Genomic DNA, 19,451 nt, shown 5'->3' with positions numbered 1-19,451 from the left:
TCCTATGTTATGTATGTGCTGTAAAGTATTTTATATGCTAGGTAATGTGGCTGCCCCCATAATAATAATTCCCTTTAAGGCAATGAGACTTTCCATGAAGGAGCGCGTCAGCCCCTACTTGTTGTAGCTGTGTAGTAGTATCTGGGGGTCTCTGGCTGGGGTCTCTGTTAGTCAGCGCTCTCATCCCGGCTCTGTACTGTGTATGACCTCTCATTACCAGCTGTTATTCTTACCGAGGAGCCGCGTTAGACAAGAAAAGACGAGAAAAGTGCAGCCAGAAATCGCCTGTAATTACACTTTATTATGGTCAAGTGCTTCTCCTATTAGTCAGCCGCAAATCCGGTCCCTGAACGCCGCAAGTCAGACGGCCCCCAAATCCTCCAGCTCCCAGAAGGTTTCTCTCTCCTCAAGGAGAACATCTCCCTCCTGTGTCTGATGAGGGTGCGGGGCCGAGCTCAGTCATTGTATAGGGGATCATTCTATAATAGCCGTACGGTCCACGTGCAGTGCCCCCCCCCATCTGTTACCGCCCCCCCATCTGTTACCTCCCCCCCATCTGTTACCGCCCCCCCACCTGTTACCTCCCCCCATCTGTTACCGCCCCCCCATCTGTTACCGCCCCCCCATCTGTTACCGCCCCCCCATCTGTTACTATCCCCCCAATTTGTTACCGCCCCCCCATCTGTTACCGCCCCCTCATCTGTTACCGCCCCCCCCCATCTGTTACCGCCACCCTCATCTGTTACCGCCCCCCCATCTGTTACTGCCCCCATCTGTTACCGCCCCCCCATTTGTTACCGCCCCCCCCATCTGTTACCGCCCCCCATCTGTTACGCCCCCCCATCTGTTACTGCCCCCATCTGTTACCGCCCCCTCATCTGTTACCGCCCCCCCATCTGTTACCGCCCCACCATCTGTTACCGCCCCACCATCTGTTACCTCCCCCCATCTGTTACCTCCCCCCCCATCTGTTACCGCCCCCCCCATCTGTTACGCCCCCCCCATCTGTTACCGCCCCCCCATCTGTTACCGCCCCACCATCTGTTACCGCCCCACCATCTGTTACCGCCCCCGCTCTGCCCATGTAGACGGACACTTTATATCTTATAGTGACGGACACTTTATATCTTACACTGACGGACACGTTATATCTTATAGTGACGGACACGTTATATCTTATAGTGACGGACACGTTATATCTTATAGTGACGGACACGTTATATCTTATAGTGACGGACACTTTATATCTTACACTGACGGACACGTTATATCTTATAGTGACGGACACGTTATATCTTATAGTGACGGACACTTTATATCTTATAGTGACGGACACGTTATATCTTATAGTGACGGACACTTTATATCTTACACTGACGGACACGTTATATCTTATAGTGACGGACACGTTATATCTTATAGTGACGGACACTTTATATCTTACACTGACGGACACTTTATATCTTACACTGACGGACACTTTATATCTTACACTGACGGACACGTTATATCTTATAGTGACGGACACGTTATATCTTATAGTGACGGACACGTTATATCTTATAGTGACGGACACTTTATATCTTATAGTGACGGACACTTTATATCTTACACTGACGGACACGTTATATCTTATAGTGACGGACACGTTATATCTTATAGTGACGGACACTTTATATCTTACACTGACGGACACGTTATATCTTATAGTGACGGACACGTTATATCTTATAGTGACGGACACTTTATATCTTACACTGACGGACACTTTATATCTTACAGTGATGGACACTTTATATCTTATAGTGACGGACACTTTATATCTTACACTGACTGACGGACACGTTATATCTCGTCATCGGATGTAGACGGACACTTGTCGTCCTGAAGAAGTTTGTAATTCGAATGAAGGCGGAAATCGATGGGATCTGATTCGTAAAGTAGCACAATGAAGCAAGAGATTAATTTCCCATCACAGCTGATCCATATATCGATTTGTCAGTGACCTCGGTGACCCCCCCCCCACCCTCCGCTCGCAGACACCAGCGTACATGAACGTATTCCATCAATTCCAGGACGTGGAGGGCGGCTCAGTGGCTTCTTTCCTTTTAGGACTGGAGTTCTGAACACTGTGAATGGAGAGGAGGATGGAACCAAGGAGGAGAGGAGACTGAGAAGGGGGGGGGACTACAACTCCCATCATGCATGGGCAGCCAAAGTGAAGCTGGAGGGCTGAAGGTTCCCATCCCTGGTATCACCCAATGTGAGGTTCTTCCCTGTAATGATTGTTTCCTCTGACCTGCGTCCATCCCACCCGCCACCTGTCCGTTGGTCCCTGACGTGGGCCGTGGGCAGCCGTACATCCCTGACATGTAACCAGAGGAGGCGAAACCTAAATACAAAGTAAATCTGCCCCAGTCAGTGGTCCTGCCACCCGCTCTCAGCATCCGGCTCTCCTAATGATCAGCCTCATTACCCTCTCTGGGTGGCGGATCTTTCATCTCCTCATCTGGCGGTGTCAGGACGGCCGCGCTGTCACCAGGTGATCGGCAGATTCTTCATAGATCTCTGTGCAGGAGCTGCGTGGGGGGAACACAAAGGCTGCGGATCCATCATTCACTAGAAGCCATCATCCACTAGAAGCCATCATCCAGCCTTGTTGTGTGACGGAGCTCAGGATTTCACAGACAACTTATTAACAAAAGAGCAGAACAATAACGGCCGGAGTGCAGGAACGTCCCCTTCATCCAAGGCGCTTAGTCCTCCATTACAAAGGATTCACTGGGTAAAAGGGAGACGTTCTGCAACTTTCCAATGCACTTGAGGTTTCTGTTTCTTGTCATTTTAAAGGGGAACTCTGGATAAAAGAAAAAAAAATGTTTTTTAGTCAACTGATGTCACAAAGTTGTAGATTTGTAAATTACTTGAATTTAAAAATCTCAAGTCTTCCAGTATTTATCAGCTGCTGTATGTCCTGCAGGAAGTGGTATATTCTCTCCAGTCTTCCAGTACTTATCAGCTGGTGTATGTGCTGCAGGAAGTGGTGTATTCTCTCCAGTCTTCCAGTATTTATCAGGTGCTGTATGTCCTGCAGGAAGTGGTGTTTTCCTTCCAGTCTGACACAGTGCTCTGTGCTGCCACCTCTGTCCATGTCGGGAACTGTCCAGAGCAGGAGAGGTTTTCTATGGGGATTTGCTGCTGCACTGGAGAGTTCCTGACATGGACAGAGGTGGCAGCAGAGAGCACTGTGTCAGACTGGAGAGAATACACCACTTCCTACAGGACAGACAGCAGCTGATAAGTACTGGAAGGAATACACCACTTCCTGCATAGGAATGGTAGTGGTAGTATACTGGTATAGTGTGTAACTAAGGTCTAGAAGCTGCATGGCTGAAGTATACTAAAGGGTTATGGTTTGTGTATGTACCAGATTCTGTTGTCCAGTAGGATTTCTCCTTTCTTTTGCTCGATTCTCTTTTCTATCCTGCTTCTCTGTTGCACTCTTTCCACCCAACCACAGCGCAGCACACTCGCTGGTTAGGAAGTTAGTCCCTTGGGTGAAGGAGGAGTCTTAGCTGAGCTTTGGAGGAGAAAAGACACGGCTCAGGTGGCTCTTCTCAGTGGTTCTACCTGGGCCCTGGCCCTCTGCCAGGTCCCCTCTACAAGTTAGTTCTTAGTCAGACCCCGCATGAGTAGGGCGCAGAACAGTCAGCTCACATAACTCTCTTTCTTGTAGCATCAGACACGCTGTACGATGCGCTGCTAAGCCCTTCAGGAGAGGACTAGCCTACGGATAACCTCAACCCACGAGTCAGTACAGTGCAGGACAGTCTCTGCAGGAAAGCCAAAGAGCTAGGAACTGATCCGGGTGGAGCAAAGTTACTAGAAAGTCGATGAACTCCATCTCGCAGCGCGGGTTTACTTAGGAACTCTAACCATTCCACTCATCCCAGGTAACAGGGTCTGGGGCCTGTGTCACCCATTGGTACAGTTCCACCAAAGCTAGTGGGCAGAAGGCGTTGTGAAGACTATAGACATGGTTAAAACACAGTCACAGGTTGTTTCTTCTTCTTCTACAAGTATTCTTCTCTACACTCCAACCTCCTGGCAGAGCACATTACTAATTGGGTTGAGACTCTCACGGCACCCTCCTCTCTACTACACTACCTCAGTACAACCTTATCCACTCTACTACATCCTACTCAGCACTTATCACACAGATCTGGTGGTTCTATGTTCGTGTATTTATTGGAACTGTATCAGTGTATGTCAAGATTTGTTGTATCACCTGCTGCACATTTATAAGCAGTAGCCAAGTCAGCGTTATCACCTGAGTCTGTGATTATTCACCACCACCTGCACAGCACGTACACCGCAACCTTGGGACATTCCCCTATCTGTGGGTGGGGAGGTCCTACTATCTGGGGGGGTCAGTACACCGCTCTGACCATATGTGACATAATCCCAAGGGACCCTGCAGCATCCCGACAGGACACCGACCACAGGGGAGAAGGGTACAACCGGCCTTACACTATAAAAGCTGGCGTGCCATCACACCTGCCATCACACACAACTGGCGTCACGTGACAAAACCCTAAGGTCCGGCTGTATCTCGGCCATCCACCACAGGAGTGGCATCACACTTCCATCTAGCAAGTGACCGGCCGTCCCACCGCTATAACATCATCCGGGGGGGGGGGGGTCAAAGTAGTATGTTGGTGACTGACATTGAAGTAGTGGTAGTATGTTGGTGACTGACATTGGAGTAGTGGTAGTATGTTGGTGACTGACATTGGAGTAGTGGTAGTATGTTGGTGACTGACATTGAAGTAGTGGTAGTATGTTGGTGACTGACATTGGAGTAGTGGTAGTATGTTGGTGACTGACATTGGAGTAGTGGTAGTATGTTGGTGACTGACATTGGAGTAGTGGTAGTATGTTGGTGACTGACATTGGAGTAGTGGTAGTATATTGGTGACTGACATTGAAGTAGTGGTAGTATGTTGGTGACTGACATTGGAGTAGTGGTAGTATGTTGGTGACTGACATTGGAGTAGTGGTAGTATGTTGGTGACTGACATTGGAGTAGTGGTAGTATGTTGGTGACTGACATTGGAGTAGTGGTAGTATGTTGGTGACTGACATTGAGGTAGTGGTAGTATGTTGGTGACTGTCATTGAAGTAGTGGTAGTATGTTGGTGACTGACATTGAGGTAGTGGTAGTATGTTGGTGACTGACATTGAAGTAGTGGTAGTATGTTGGTGACTGACATTGGAGTAGTGGTAGTATGTTGATGACTGACATTGGAGTAGTGGTAGTATGTTGGTGACTGACATTGAGGTAGTGGTAGTATGTTGGTGACTGACATTGAGGTAGTGGTAGTATGTTGGTGACTGACATTGAAGTAGTGGTAGTATGTTGGTGACTGACATTGGAGTAGTGGTAGTATGTTGGTGACTGACATTGGAGTAGTGGTAGTATGTTGGTGACTGACATTGAAGTAGTGGTAGTATGTTGGTGACTGACATTGGAGTAGTGGTAGTATGTTGGTGACTGACATTGGAGTAGTGGTAGTATGTTGGTGACTGACATTGAAGTAGTGGTAGTATGTTGGTGACTGACATTGGAGAGCTGTGAGAAGGTCCTATAGTAAGGGGCTAATGGCAGGAGATACAGTTGGACACTACAGATACCTATGGGAGCAGACGGCTCTACTACACTGACTGCACCTCTCCTCTCTATCCCCCCGGGGATTGCTGGAGCTGCTCTGTAATAGACAAGATGACACCTGGAATCACTGAACTGTGTTTTTTTTTTTTTACCTGAAGGGAAGAAGTTAATGGCTGGACTGATGCGGAATGTCTGCGCTCTTTATAAGTCTCCGCCGGCGAGAGACAGATTAAATATAATCATCCTGGTTCCCTGCCTGGCAATTATCAGAAGTAGGAGCGGGGGATGGTCGCCTCTGGTTGCTATAGAAAAGTAGAGTTCTGATTCCAGCCGCCTCCTCTGACGTCCGCTCGGGGAGACAGCAACGTCCCGACAAAACCCACCGCAAAGTGTCTGAATGACATGCGGCAGGTGTGTTAGGGTTTTATCCACTACAATCACAGCCAGGAATAGGAAGTCCTCTACATGTTGTTATATGGGATGTTCATGGCCCTAGAGTCCGCTAAGTGCACCGAATAGACAGGCAGGGCCCAGTTCACACTAAGCCCAAATCCTGCGCACACACGGCTTTATCTATTTGCCATTAGAGAATATAGTAGAGGTTCCTGTATATACCTATAGCTGATGTGGGATATATGGGTTTTCAGTATTCAGGATTCGTATTTTACCACTGATTTGATGTCCTGCCGGGTTGCTACTGGGTCCCTTGGGTTACTAGTGATAAAGCGGTTGGAGGTGCACTGTCTTGTGTCCTTCCCATGCGGGGTTCTAGCTAGCTGGCAGAGGGCCAGGGCCCAGATAGGACCACTGTGGAGAGGTATCTGGCTTGTGTCCTTCCTCCACAATATCCAGGACGAAAGACCTCCCATACCCATGTGACTTACTTCCTCTCAGCATGTAAGGTGCGCTGTGAGTGGGTGAAGAGTGTAATAGAAGAAACAAGAGGAGAGGTGATCGGAGAGAAGAAAACAAGAATCCTACTGGTCTACAGATTCTGGTGACAAACAAGGAAACAGTAACCCTTTATATCCTTCAGCTGTGCGGCTTCTAAATACATATACATAATACAGTAACAGCTAGTTGCGAAACTTAGTACTGCTTTCATCACCATAATAACACAATAAGTACAGACTTTTGTGAGGGGTGTATATAAACGTAACACCCGTGGTAGGACACCTCAAGAGTATTGTATGTGATACAGCTGCAGCCTGTCTCCTATAGAGTATCATATGTTGTATAACTATGTAATGTGATGTAGAGTTGTGTGGGTTATAGGGATTTGTGGCCATCTCATGCTCAGTTTCTTAGTAGGCCTCAGTACTTATAGTCCGGGGACTCTCCCCAGAGTGAGTATATTGGATATCACACCAATTGGTTCCCAGTAGTTTCTTGTAGTTCCACTTGACACTCTGTGGTTCCCAGCTGCCGCCATGACCAGGCCCGGCCCAGCGGTTTCTGGCTCCGGCTTCATCCCAGGAAAAGAGCCAAGTGGAGATGAGCAACACTTTCTAGTAAATAGCTGGAGCACTTTTGACTTTGTGACCAACAGGAACAGTTACCTTGGTGACTGCGGCATTTGCCCCCCCCCCCCCCCCCAATATAAGACTCTTTAATTACCCCCAGCATGACCCTCCCTACAGAAGTGCCAGGAATAGCATAGGGACAGGTGTGGATCAGGAAGGACGGCAGGACGGAGGCTAATAAATGGAGATATCATCCCTGCTCCAGTATGGATTCCCCTCTACATTATCCTGGACGTCCATGTACAGACATTGATGGAGACATAGATAAATCTAGATAAAATGAGGAGGATAACGCTGACAAGCCCGGGAAACAGCAGCTTGTGACAATGCAATCTTAACAGGATTTCTCTGGAGCAGTGATCTCCTGTCTCAGGAGCAGTGATCTCCTGTCTCTGGAGCAGTGATCCCCTATCTGTGGAGCAATGATCTCCTGTCTCTGGAGCAGTGATCCCCTGTCTCTGGAGCAGTGATCCCCTGTCTCTGGAGCAGTGACCCCCTGTCTCTGGAGCAGTGATCCCCTGTCTCAGGAGCAGTGATCTCCTGTCTTTGGAGCAGTGATCCTCTGTCTCAGGAGCAGTGATCCCCTGTCTGTGGAGCAGTGATCCCCTGTCTGTGGAGCAGTGATGCCCTGTCTCTGGAGCAGTGATGCCCTGTCTCTGGAGCAGTGATCCCCTGTCTGTGAAGCAGTGATCCCCTGTCTGTGGAGCAGTGATCCCCTGTCTGTGGAGCAGTGATCCCCTCTCTCTGGAGCAGTGATCCCCTGTCTGTGAAGCAGTGATCCCCTGTCTGTGGAGCAGTGATCCCCTATCTGTGGAGCAGTGATCCCCTGTCTGTGGAGCAGTGATCCCCTATCTGTGGAGCAGTGATCCCCTGTCTCTGGAGCAATGATCCCCTGTGTCTGGAGCAGTGATCCCCTGTCTCTGGAGTAGTGATCCCCTGTCTGTGGAGCAGTGATCCCCTGTCTCTGGAACAGTGATCCCCTGTGTCTGGAGCAGTGATCCCCTGTCTCTGGAGCAGCGATCCCCTGTCTCTGGAGCAGTGATCCCGTCTCTGGAGCAGTGATCCCCTGTCTGTGGAGCAGTGATCCCCTGTCTGTGGAGCAGTGATCCCCTATCTGTGGAGCAATGATCCCCTGTCTCTGGAGCAGTGATCCCCTATCTGTGGAGCAGTGATCCCCTGTCTCTGGAGCAGTGATCCCCTGTCTCTGGAGCAGTGATCCCCTGTCTCTGGAGCAGTGATCCCCTGTCTCTGGAGCAGTGATCCCCTGTCTGTGGAGCAGTGATCCCCTGTCTGTGGAGCAGTGATGCCCTGTCTCTGGAGCAGTGATGCCCTGTCTCTGGAGCAGTGATGCCCTGTCTCTGGAGCAGTGATCCCCTGTCTCTGGAGCAGTGATCCCCTGTCTGTGGAGCAGTGATCCCCTCTCTCTGGAGCAGTGATCCCCTGTCTGTGAAGCAGTGATCCCCTGTCTGTGGAGCAGTGATCCCCTATCTGTGGAGCAGTGATCCCCTGTCTCAGGAGCAATGATCCCCTGTGTCTGGAGCAGTGATCCCCTGTCTCTGGAGTAGTGATCCCCTGTCTGTGGAGCAGTGATCCCCTGTCTCTGGAACAGTGATCCCCTGTGTCTGGAGCAGTGATCCCCTGTCTCTGGAGCAGCGATCCCCTGTCTCTGGAGCAGTGATCCCCTGTCTCTGGAGCAGTGATCCCCTGTCTGTGGAGCAGTGATCCCCTGTCTGTGGAGCAGTGATCCCCTATCTGTGGAGCAATGATCCCCTGTCTCTGGAGCAGTGATCCCCTATCTGTGGAGCAGTGATCCCCTGTCTCTGGAGCAATGATCCCCTGTCTCTGGAGCAGTGATCCCCTGTCTCTGGAGCAGTGATCCCCTGTCTCTGGAGCAGTGATCCCCTGTCTCTGGAGCAGTGATCCCTTCTTTCTTGAGCAGTGATCCCCTGTATGTGGAGCAGTGATCCCCTGTATGTGGAGCAGTGATCCCCTGTCTGTGGAGCAGTGATCCCCTGTCTCTGGAGCAGTGATCCCCTGTCTCTGGAGCAGTGATCCCCTGTCTCTGGAACAGTGATCCCCTGTGTCTGGAGCAGTGATCCCCTGTCTCTGGAGCAGCGATCCCCTGTCTCTGGAGCAGTGATCCCCTGTCTCTGGAGCAGTGATCCCCTGTCTGTGGAGCAGTGATCCCCTGTCTGTGGAGCAGTGATCCCCTATCTGTGGAGCAATGATCCCCTGTCTCTGGAGCAGTGATCCCCTCTCTGTGGAGCAGTGATCCCCTGTCTCTGGAGCAATGATCCCCTGTCTCTGGAGCAGTGATCCCCTGTCTCTGGAGCAGTGATCCCCTGTCTCTGGAGCAGTGATCCCCTGTCTCTGGAGCAGTGATCCCTTCTTTCTTGAGCAGTGATCCCCTGTATGTGGAGCAGTGATCCCCTGTATGTGGAGCAGTGATCCCCTGTCTGTGGAGCAGTGATCCCCTGTCTCTGGAGCAGTGATCCCCTGTCTCTGGAGCAGTGATCCCCTGTCTCTGGAGCAGTGATCCCCTGTGTCTGGAGAAGTGATCCCCTGTCTCTGGAGCAGTGATCCCCTGTTTCTGGAGCAGTGATCCCCTGTCTCTGGAGCAGTGATCCCGTCTGTGGCTCTCCGCTTGCACATGTCGGGGATCACTGCTCTAAAGGAGGCCATCAGCATTTTTCAGCGTTCATAACAATGTTTAGGCGGCATCTTTTATCCCGTGACCAGATGTTTCTGTAATTAGGCGCTGTTGTTTCATCGAACCTTGTCTAAGTAAATATGTACAAGTGAATATAAGAAAGTTTGTAATATATCTTATCAGACAAACTTGTTTCCTTCTCCTGTTAGCCAGCATGGTCCCTCTCCCCCTTCCTACTAAACTGTAATCTACTTTCAAAATCCGCCTTGCAGTGACATTTTTTCAGTTGTTTACTGGTTATGATTTGTAGCAGCTCAGAAATCAGATGACAAGCAGTACAAGTCTATGGAGAAGGGAGGGGGAGTGCCTGGGAACACACACATGCTGTATTTCTAGTTCTGAAGGCAGCCCGCAGTGTAAAGCAAGGATGCTTTCATTCTGATTGTCATGGCTACATGCTTTAAGCTTCTGTATACTTTGTGCAGTATGAGATGAGTTTTTCCAGTGGCAGAAATGGCTTCTCCTCTTCTTTATGAGCTCATCACCACTGTATATGTATATGGAACCATGTATGATAAGACTTATAGTGGAGTAACATTTACTGATCTGTACGGCGAAGGAAGCAGAGAAAGAACAGGCAAAAGAGACCGGCGGGGAAGCAGAGAAAGGAACAGGCAAAAGAGACCTGTGGGGGAAGCAGAGAAAGGAACACGCAGAAGAGACTGGCGGGGGAAGCAGAGAAAGGAACACGCAGAAGAGACTGGCGGGGGAAGCAGAGAAAGGAACAGGCAAAAGAGACCTGTGGGGGAAGCAGAGAAAGGAACAGGCAGAAGAGACTGGCGGGGGAAGCAGAGAAAGGAACAGGCAGAAGAGACTGGCGGGGGAAGCAGAGAAAGGAACGGGCAGAAGAGCCCGGCGGGAGGAGAGAAAGGAATGGGCAGAAGAGCCCGGCGGGAGGAGAGAAAGGAACGGGCAGAAGAGACTGGCGGGGGAAGCAGAGAAAGGAACACGCAGAAGAGGCCGGCGGGAGGAGAGAAAGGAACGGGCAGAAGAGACCTGTGGGGGAAGCAGAGAAAGGAACGGGAAGAAGAGACCGGCGGGAGGAGAGAAAGGAACGGGCAGAAGAGACCGTTGGGGGAAGAACGGGCAAAAGATACCGGTGGGGGAAGAACGGGCAAAAGAGACCGGTGGGGGAAGAACGGGCAAAGGAGACCGGTGGGGGAAGGAGAGAAAGGAACGAGCAGAAGAGACTGGCGGGGGAAGCAGAGAAAGGAACGGGAAGAAGAGACCGGCGGGAGGAGAGAAAGGAACGGGCAGAAGAGACCGTTGGGGGAAGAACGGGCAAAAGAGACCGGTGGGGGAAGGAGAGAAAGGAACGAGCAGAAGAGACCGGCGGGGGAAGCAGAGAAAGGAACGGGCAGAAGAGGCCGGTGGGGGAAGCAGAGAAAGGATCGGGCAGAAGAGACCGGCGGGGGAAGCAGAGAAAGGAACGGGCAGAAGAGACCGGCAGGGAAAGCAGAGAAAGGAACGGGCAGAAGAGACCAGGAGGGGAAGCAGAGAAAGGAACGGGCAGAAGAGACCGGCGGGAGAAGGAGAGAAAGGAACGGGCAGAAGAGACCGTTAGGGGAAGAACGGGCAAAAGAGACCGGTGGGGGAAGAACGGGCAAAAGAGACCGGTGGGGAAGGAGAGAAAGGAACGAGCAGAAGAGACTGGGGGGGGGAAGCAGAGAAAGGAACGGGCAGAAGAGACCGGCTGGAGAAGGAGAGAAAGGAACAGGCAGAAGAGACCTGTGGGGGAAGCAGAGAAAGGAACGGGCAAAAGAGACTGGCGGGGGAAGCAGAGAAAGGAACGGGAAGAAGAGACCGGCGGGAGGAGAGAAAGGAACGGGCAGAAGAGACCGTTGGGGGAAGAACGGGCAAAAGAGACCTGTGGGGGAAGCAGAGAAAGGAACGGGCAAAAGAGACTGGCGGGGGAAGCAGAGAAAGGAACAGGCAGAAGAGACCGGTGGGGGAAGCAGAGAAAGGTTCGGGCAGAAGTGACTGGTGGGGGAAGCAGAGAAAGGAACGGGCAGAAGAGACCGGCGGGAGAAGCAGATAAGGGAAAGGGCAAAAGAGAAGGGCAGAAGAGACTGACGATTGAAGCAAAGAAAGCAGCGGGAAGAAGAGACTGATGGGGGGAGCAGAGAAAGGAACAGGTAAAAAATACTGAAGGGGGAAACAGAGAAAAGAACGTCAGGAAAGACCAGCGGTGGAGGCAGAGAAAGAAATGGGGTAGAAGAGACTGATGGGGGAAGAAGAGAAAGGAACGGGCAGGAGAGACTGATGGGGGAAACCGGTAAAATGTGCCAAATGTTTTCCAAAGTGCCGGCACAGCTTTGCGCCAGGCCCAGGATCAGCATATAGTAATATGGCGGTGATGGGAGCCCCACCCCCTCTTTTATGTACAGAGAACGAAGCTTAGAAAAAATGGAAAGTTACTAATTTACTAATTTTTGTAAATTGATGCTCAACCAAAAGTGTGTGACTGCCCCAATGCTGACGCACGGCCGCAATCAGGCACAACGGTCGGATCACCATGGGGCTTTTTTTTTGCATTCTGGTTTGAAGGTACAAACTGCACAGTTGCTGCAGGACCTGCACGGGTGCCAACACCTGGACCATCAGTGTCCAATGTGATCCCCCAGCCCTGCCCCTGTGAGGAGGAGCGGAGACCAGTGTGAGCACTATACAGTATGACCACTACACTCTGCTCAGTGTGAGCACTATACCGTATGACCACTACACTCTGCTCAGTGTGAGCACTATACCGTATGACCACTACACTCTGCTCAGTGTGAGCACTATACCGTATGACCACTACACTCTGCTCAGTGTGAGCACTATACCGTATGACCACTACACTCTGCTCAGTGTGAGCACTATACCGTATGACCACTACACTCTGCTCAGTGTGAGCACTATACCGTGTGACCACTACACTCTGCTCAGTGTGAGCACTATACCGTATGACCACTACACTCTGCTCAGTGTGAGCACTATACCGTATGACCACTACACTCTGCTCAGTGTGAGCACTATACCGTGTGACCACTACACTCTGCTCAGTGTGAGCACTATACCGTATGACCACTACACTCTGCTCAGTGTGAGCACTATACCGTATGACCACTACACTCGGCTCAGTGTGAGCACTATACCGTGTGACCACTACACTCTGCTCAGTGTGAGCACTATACCGTATGACCACTACACTCCTGTATAATCATATAGAGTGTGATAGACTTGTAATATGGTCATTGCATGTTCGGGGTTGTAGTGTTCTGTGTATAGAGTATAACTGTATAATGGGTATGCTGGGAGTTGTAGTGTTCTGTGTATAGGGTTTTAACTGTATGATGGGTATACTGGGGGTTGTAGTGTTCTGTGTATAGAGTATAACTGTATGATGGGTATGCTGGGGGTTGTAGTGTTCTGTGTATAGGGTATAACTGTATGATGGGTATGCTGGGGGTTGTAGTGTTCTGTGTATAGGGTATCACTGTATGATGGGTATGCTGGGGGTTGTAGTGTTCTGTGTATAGAGTATAACTGTATGATGGGTATGCTGGGGGTTGTAGTGTTTTGTACTTTCCCCTGTTGTCTCTGTATCGGCTGCACATGCAGTAGCGATGTTGGCAGTGTCATTGCTCTGTCCTTCCCATCACATTATCCTCCTGCTGCGTCCGCTCGGATCAGCGCTCCCGCAGATCATCAGTAATGTCATTATTAGCGGCTCGTTGTACAAATAGCAGGATGATTAGTAATTCTATTAATAGCCACGGACGCTCCCAGCGCTCAACGCTCCAAAGACTCACAAATTACCGCACATTGTATGTTGTGTTGTAGCAGTGGCGGCCTGCCATGTCCACAGGGCCGGAACACGGGTGATTGCTGCTCTGAGGGCGAGACCGAGCCTCATTTACTGATCATTCAGCTAATAAGTGATATGGGGGTCCTTAAAGGGGTACTCCAGCATGGTTTTTCTTTCAAATTAGCTGGTGGCAGAAAGTTATACAGATTTGTAAATTACTTCTATTTAATAATCTCCAGTCTTCCAGTACTTATCAGCTGCTTTATGTCTTGCAGGAAGTGGTGTATTCTCTCCAGTCTGACACAGTGCTCTCTGCTGCCACCTCTGTCCATGTCAGGAACTGTCCAGAGCAGCAGCAAATCCCTATAGAAAACCTCTCCTGCTCTGGACAGTTCCTGACATGGACAGAAGTGGCAGCAGAGAGCACTGTGTCAGACTGGAGAGAATACACCACTTCCTGCAGGGCATACATCAGCTGATAAGTACTGGAAGACTAGAGATTTTTACATAGCAGCAAATAACATATCTGTATAACTATCTAACACCAGTTGATTTGAACCAGAGTTACCCTTTAAGGAACAGGTTATAGTGACCCGCCAATGAAGACTGCAGCCAGGTTTCCAACGAGATGGTGACCGATCGCCATGTTATGCTGTTCCGGCATTATGGAAATAGTTGTTTTGCACCAGCCGGAGGGCCGCAGCTTCCCCACCACCGCTCTGCAGCAAGCCTCATGGACATAGACACAATATAGAGGTCCAGACCCTATTCCCAATAACAGGGGCCCTTTATCTGCACTCTGCAGAGATTTCCCACAAGCCTCTGTGTTCTGCCGCTTCCTATGATCCGGACGTCTTGCAGATGATCTGCGTCTGTCACTTTGTGATGATTGATCTGTCCTCAGCGCAGGGTTAAATGTGTCACCAGCCGCAACTAATTACCAGTAAATCCGGGGTTAACGCTGGTTACGTTTCTTCTCTCCGCAGGGACCGTCACTCCGATGAAGATGAATGAACAGAGATGTCAAGGCAGCCGCCGCTTATGTCCTCATGAGCCGAGGGGTTACAAGATGAAGGTGAGAGCCACTGACTTATACCCTGAACTATCACAGGGGGTCTCTATCCCTGCTGTACGGAGAGGGTCTCTATCCCTGCTGTACGGAGAGGGTCTCTATCCCTGCTGTACGGAGAGGGTCTCTATCCCTGCTGTATGGAGAGGGTCTCTATCCCTGCTGTACGGAGAGGGTCTCTATCCCTGCTGTATGGAGAGGGTCTCTATCCCTGCTGTATGGAGAGGGTCTCTATCTCTGCTATATGGAGAGGGTCTCTATCCCTGCTGTACGGAGAGGGTCTCTATCCCTGCTGTATGGAGAGGGTCTCTATCTCTGCTGTATGGAGAGGGTCTCTATCTCTGCTGTATGTGGAGGGTCTCTATCCCTGCTGTATGGAGAGGGTCTCTATCTCTGCTGTATGGAGAGGGTCTCTATCTCTGCTGTATGTGGAGGGTCTCTATCCCTGCTGTATGGAGAGGGTCTCTATCCCTGCTATATGGAGAGGGTCTCTATCTCTGCTGTATGGAGAGGGTCTCTATCTCTGCTGTATGTGGAGGGTCTCTATCCCTGCTGTATGGAGAGGGTCTCTATCCCTGCTGTACGGAGAGGGTCTCTATCCCTGCTGTATCGAGAGGGTCTCTATCCCTGCTGTACGGAGAGGGTCTCTATCCCTGCTGTACGGAGAGGGTCTCTATCTCTGCTGTACGGAGAGGGTCTCTATCTCTGCTGTACGGAGAGGGTCTCTATCACTGCTGTACGGAGAGGGTCTCTATCCCTGCTGTATGGAGAGGGTCTCTATCTCTGCTGTATGGAGAGGGTCTCTATCTCTGCTATATGGAGAGGGTCTCTATCTCTGCTGTATGGAGAGGGTCTCTATCTCTGCTATATGGAGAGGGTCTCTATCTCTGCTGTATGGAAAGGGTCTCTATCCCTGCTGTATGGAGAGGGTCTCTATCTCTGCTGTACGGAGAGGGTCTCTATCTCTGCTGTATGGAGAGGGTCTCTATCTCTGGAGGACTCTCCTGGGTGGGTAGTATGAGCCCCAGGCCTTATTATCTGGGCTAAGCTGACTTCCAAGACTTTCCGGTTGTCTGGCACTGCGCAGTAGAATACGTAGACTTTCCGTACCTTTGTTCCACTGGGGTTAGTTCCTGTGACTGCTGAGGTAATTGCCCTGCACTTTTAGAGAGGTTCCTGGCGTGGACAAGGTGTACCCTGTGCGGCTTCTCTCCCCTTGTAGAGTTCTAGCACTGCATAGTGGTTTTAGTGCTCATAGGAAAGAACTGTGACTTGCTTAGTTGTGTCCCTGTCAGGGGACCTGGCTTGGCTTCAGCAGAGACTTGGCTGAGAGAGAAGATAGGCTGAAGAAAGGAGGGAAAGCACTTTCACTTGTGAGTGGGTAAAGCACAACATGTGACACACAATAGTTAACCCTCGGTATACTTCAGCTGTGCATAGAATAAGCTACATACAAACACAGTAGTGACACCTAGTGGGAAAAACTAACTTCACAGGATACCCCATCCCACTTATGTGAACCCGAGGGAGTTACCTTACTCAGATTATAAAGGTTTAGGAGCCCGTACCGAGTCACTACAAAATCTATTGAGAGGAAAAAAGAAATTGAAAACTTCAGACACAACGTTCCCGACCATCCACCCATGGTATAAAGTTATGTAAGTTTGGTCTGTGAATTAATCCCATTGTAATCCCCTGTGAGTCTCCTGGGGACGTCTCCTGCCATATGTTATAATGTAACCATATGTTCTTATCCCTGCGGGACGTCTGCTCCCAAAATCTCCAGACGTCACGGAGAAGAACTTCTGCTCCTCTTCTGCATTGGTGTCACCATGGATAACCTTCTGTATGTGACCTGACATCCCCTCCGCGCTGAGGGAAGGGACGCGCATTCAGCTGCTTCCCCTATCTTATTAACGGTTACAGCAGCACAACGTCTGGATTGCTGAGGGTTGTAGTTCTGCAGCAGCTGTAGATGGTGCAACCAACCTGTGTGATCTGCAGATTCACTAGATTCCTATTGCCGTGACCCGGGCTGCTGGTACTGATGTTGGGGCTGCTGGTGGGTTCTGGTGTTTGGAGGCTATGTTGTTACGGTAACACCCACCCCGGACACACGGCAACCGAACCTTGGTTAGGACGAAAACGAGGTGTGGAGTGTAGGTGCAAGTGCGGCGGAAGAGATAGAAACATAGAAGATTGTCGGCAGAAAAAGACCACTGGGTCCATCTAGTCGGCACTTTCTGTAAAATAATATTTTCTCATGTTGCTTCTGATCTTTCCCCCAACTAACCTCTCACTGTGTCCTCCTGTTCTTGAGGTCAGTTTTTTACTAAAAACACTTCCCTCCTGACCCTTATTTAGTCCTTATGGAAACCTTTATATATGTTACAGGAGGAAGAAGGGAAAGGGGCGACATGATGGAAACCTTTATATATGTTACAGGAGGAAGAAGGGAAAAGGGGACATGATGGAAACCTTTATATATGTTACAGGAGGAAGAAGGGAAAAGGGGACATGATGGAAACCTTTATATATGTTACAGGAGGAAGAAGGGAAAGGAGGGACATGATTGAAACCTTTATATATGTTACAGGAGGAAGAAGGGAAAGGAGGGACATGATTGAAACCAATATATATGTTACAGGAGGAAGAAGAGAAAAGGGGACATGATGGAAACCTTTATATATGTTACAGGAGGAAGAAGGGAAAGGAGGGACATGATTGAAACCGATATATATGTTACAGGAGGGAAGAAGGGAAAGGGGGGGGGCATGATGGAAACCCTTATAAATGTTACTGGAGGAAGAAGGGAAAGGAGGACATGATGGAAACCTCTATATATGTTACAGGAGGAAGAAGAGAAAGGGAGGACATGATGGAAACCTCTATATATGTTACAGGAGGGAAGAAGGGAAAGGAGGACATGATGGAAACCTTTATATATGTTACAGGAGGAAGAAGGGAAAGGGGGGGGGCATGGTGGAAACCTTTATATATGTTGCAGAGGGAAGAAGGGAAAGGAGGACATGATGGAACCCTTTATATATGTTACATAAGGAAGAAGGGAAAGAGGGGACATGATGGAAACCTTTATATATGTTACAGGAGGAAGAAGAGAAAGGAGGATATGATGGAAACCTTTATATATGTTACAGGAGGAAGAAGGGAAAGGAGGATATGATGGAAACCTTTAACATACTTTCCCTTCTTTCCTCCAGACTATACAGATTCAAATGCTTAAGTCTTTCCTGATATGGGTTATGTTTGAGATGACAGAGTCCCACTTTAGGGTGCGTTCACACGTACAGGATCCACAGCAGATTTGATGGTGCAGTTTTGATGCTGTGTTCAGTTATTTAGATCAAATCAGCTGCGGATGCCCTCACCTCCTCCCTCTCCTCTCCATACACAGGCTGAGGCAGGGGGTCTGCAGCTTCATTGCCCCCACCTCCTCCCTCCCTCTCTCTCCTCTCCTCCCTCCCTCCCCTCTCCATACATAGGCTGAGGCAGGGGGTCTGCAGCTTCATTGCCCCCACCTCCTCCCTCCCTCTCCTCTCCTCCCTCCCCTCTCCATACATAGGCTGAGGCAGGGGGTCTGCAGCTTCATTGCCCCCACCTCCTCCCTCCCTCTCCCTCTCCTCTCCTCCCTCCCCTCCCTCTCCTTTCCTCCCTCCCTCTCCTCCCCCCTTCCCTCTCCTCCCTTTCCTCCCTCCCCTCTCCTCCCTCCCTCTCTCCCTCTCCTCCCTCCCTCTCCTCCCCTCCCTCCCTCCCCTCTCCTCCCCTCTCCTCCCCTCTCCTCCCCTCTTCTCCCTCCCTCCCTCCCTCCCTCTCCTCTCCTCCCTCCCTCCCTCCCCTCCCTCCCCCCTCCTCCCTCCCCTTCCTCCCTCTCCTCTCCTCCCTCCCTCTCCTCTCCTCCCTCTCCTCTCCTCCCTCCCTCCCTCCCTCTCCTCCCTCCCCCCCCTCTCCTCCTCCGCTCTCCTCCCTCCCCTCTCCTCCCTCTCCCCCCTCTCCTCCCTCCCCTATCCTCCCTTCCTCTCCTCCCTCCCTCCCCTCTCCTCCCTCCCTCCCTCTCTCCCTCTCCTCCCTCCCCTCTCCTCCCCTCTCCTCCCCTCTTCTCCCTCCCCTCTCCTCCCTCCCTCCCTCCCCTCCCTCCCTCTCCTCCCTCTCCTCTCCTTCCTCCCTCTCCTCCCTCCCCCCCTCTCCTCCTCCGCTCTCCTCCCTCCCTCCCTCCCTCTCCTCCCTCCCTCGCCCTCCCTCCCTCTCCTCCCTCCCTCTCCTCCCTCCCTCCCTCCCTCCCTCTCCTCTCCTCCCTCCCTCCCTCCCTCCCTCCCTCTCCTCTCCTCCCTCCCTCCCTCTCCTCCCTCCCCTCTCCTCCTCCCCTCTCCTCCTCCGCTCTCCTCCCTCCCTCTCCTCCCCTCTTCTCCCTCTCCTCCCTCCCTCCCTCCCTCTCCTCCCTCCCTCCCTCTCCTCCCTCCCTCCCTCTCCTCCCTCCCTCTCCTCCCTCCCTCCCTCCCCTCTCCTCCTCCCCTCTCCTCCTCCGCTCTCCTCCCTCCCTCTCCTCCCTCCCTCTCCTCTCCTCCCTCCCCTCTCCTCCTCCCCTCTCCTCCCTCTCCTCCCTCCCTCTCCTTATTCCCTCCCTCCCCTCTCCTCCCTCCCTCTCCTCCCTCCCTCTCCTCCCTCCCTCT

At 51.0% G+C, this 19,451-nt stretch overlaps 1 long non-coding RNA gene across 1 annotated transcript in view; it reads left to right on the top strand.

Annotated features, from left to right (window-relative positions):
* Positions 1-19,451, top strand: part of LOC138772869 (uncharacterized) — an 87,446-nt gene that overhangs the window by 19,435 nt on the left and 48,560 nt on the right. Inside the window, exon 2 of the long non-coding RNA XR_011359839.1 lies at positions 14,681-14,769. This is a non-coding gene — a long non-coding RNA (uncharacterized lncRNA). The remainder of the gene's footprint in view (positions 1-14,680; positions 14,770-19,451) is intronic.

Source organism: Dendropsophus ebraccatus, chromosome 14 (assembly GCF_027789765.1).
Source record: "Dendropsophus ebraccatus isolate aDenEbr1 chromosome 14, aDenEbr1.pat, whole genome shotgun sequence".
Classification (NCBI taxonomy): domain Eukaryota; kingdom Metazoa; phylum Chordata; class Amphibia; order Anura; family Hylidae; genus Dendropsophus; species Dendropsophus ebraccatus.
The sequence above is the reverse complement of the archived record's forward strand: the minus strand, read 5'-3'. Positions and strand labels throughout refer to the sequence as shown.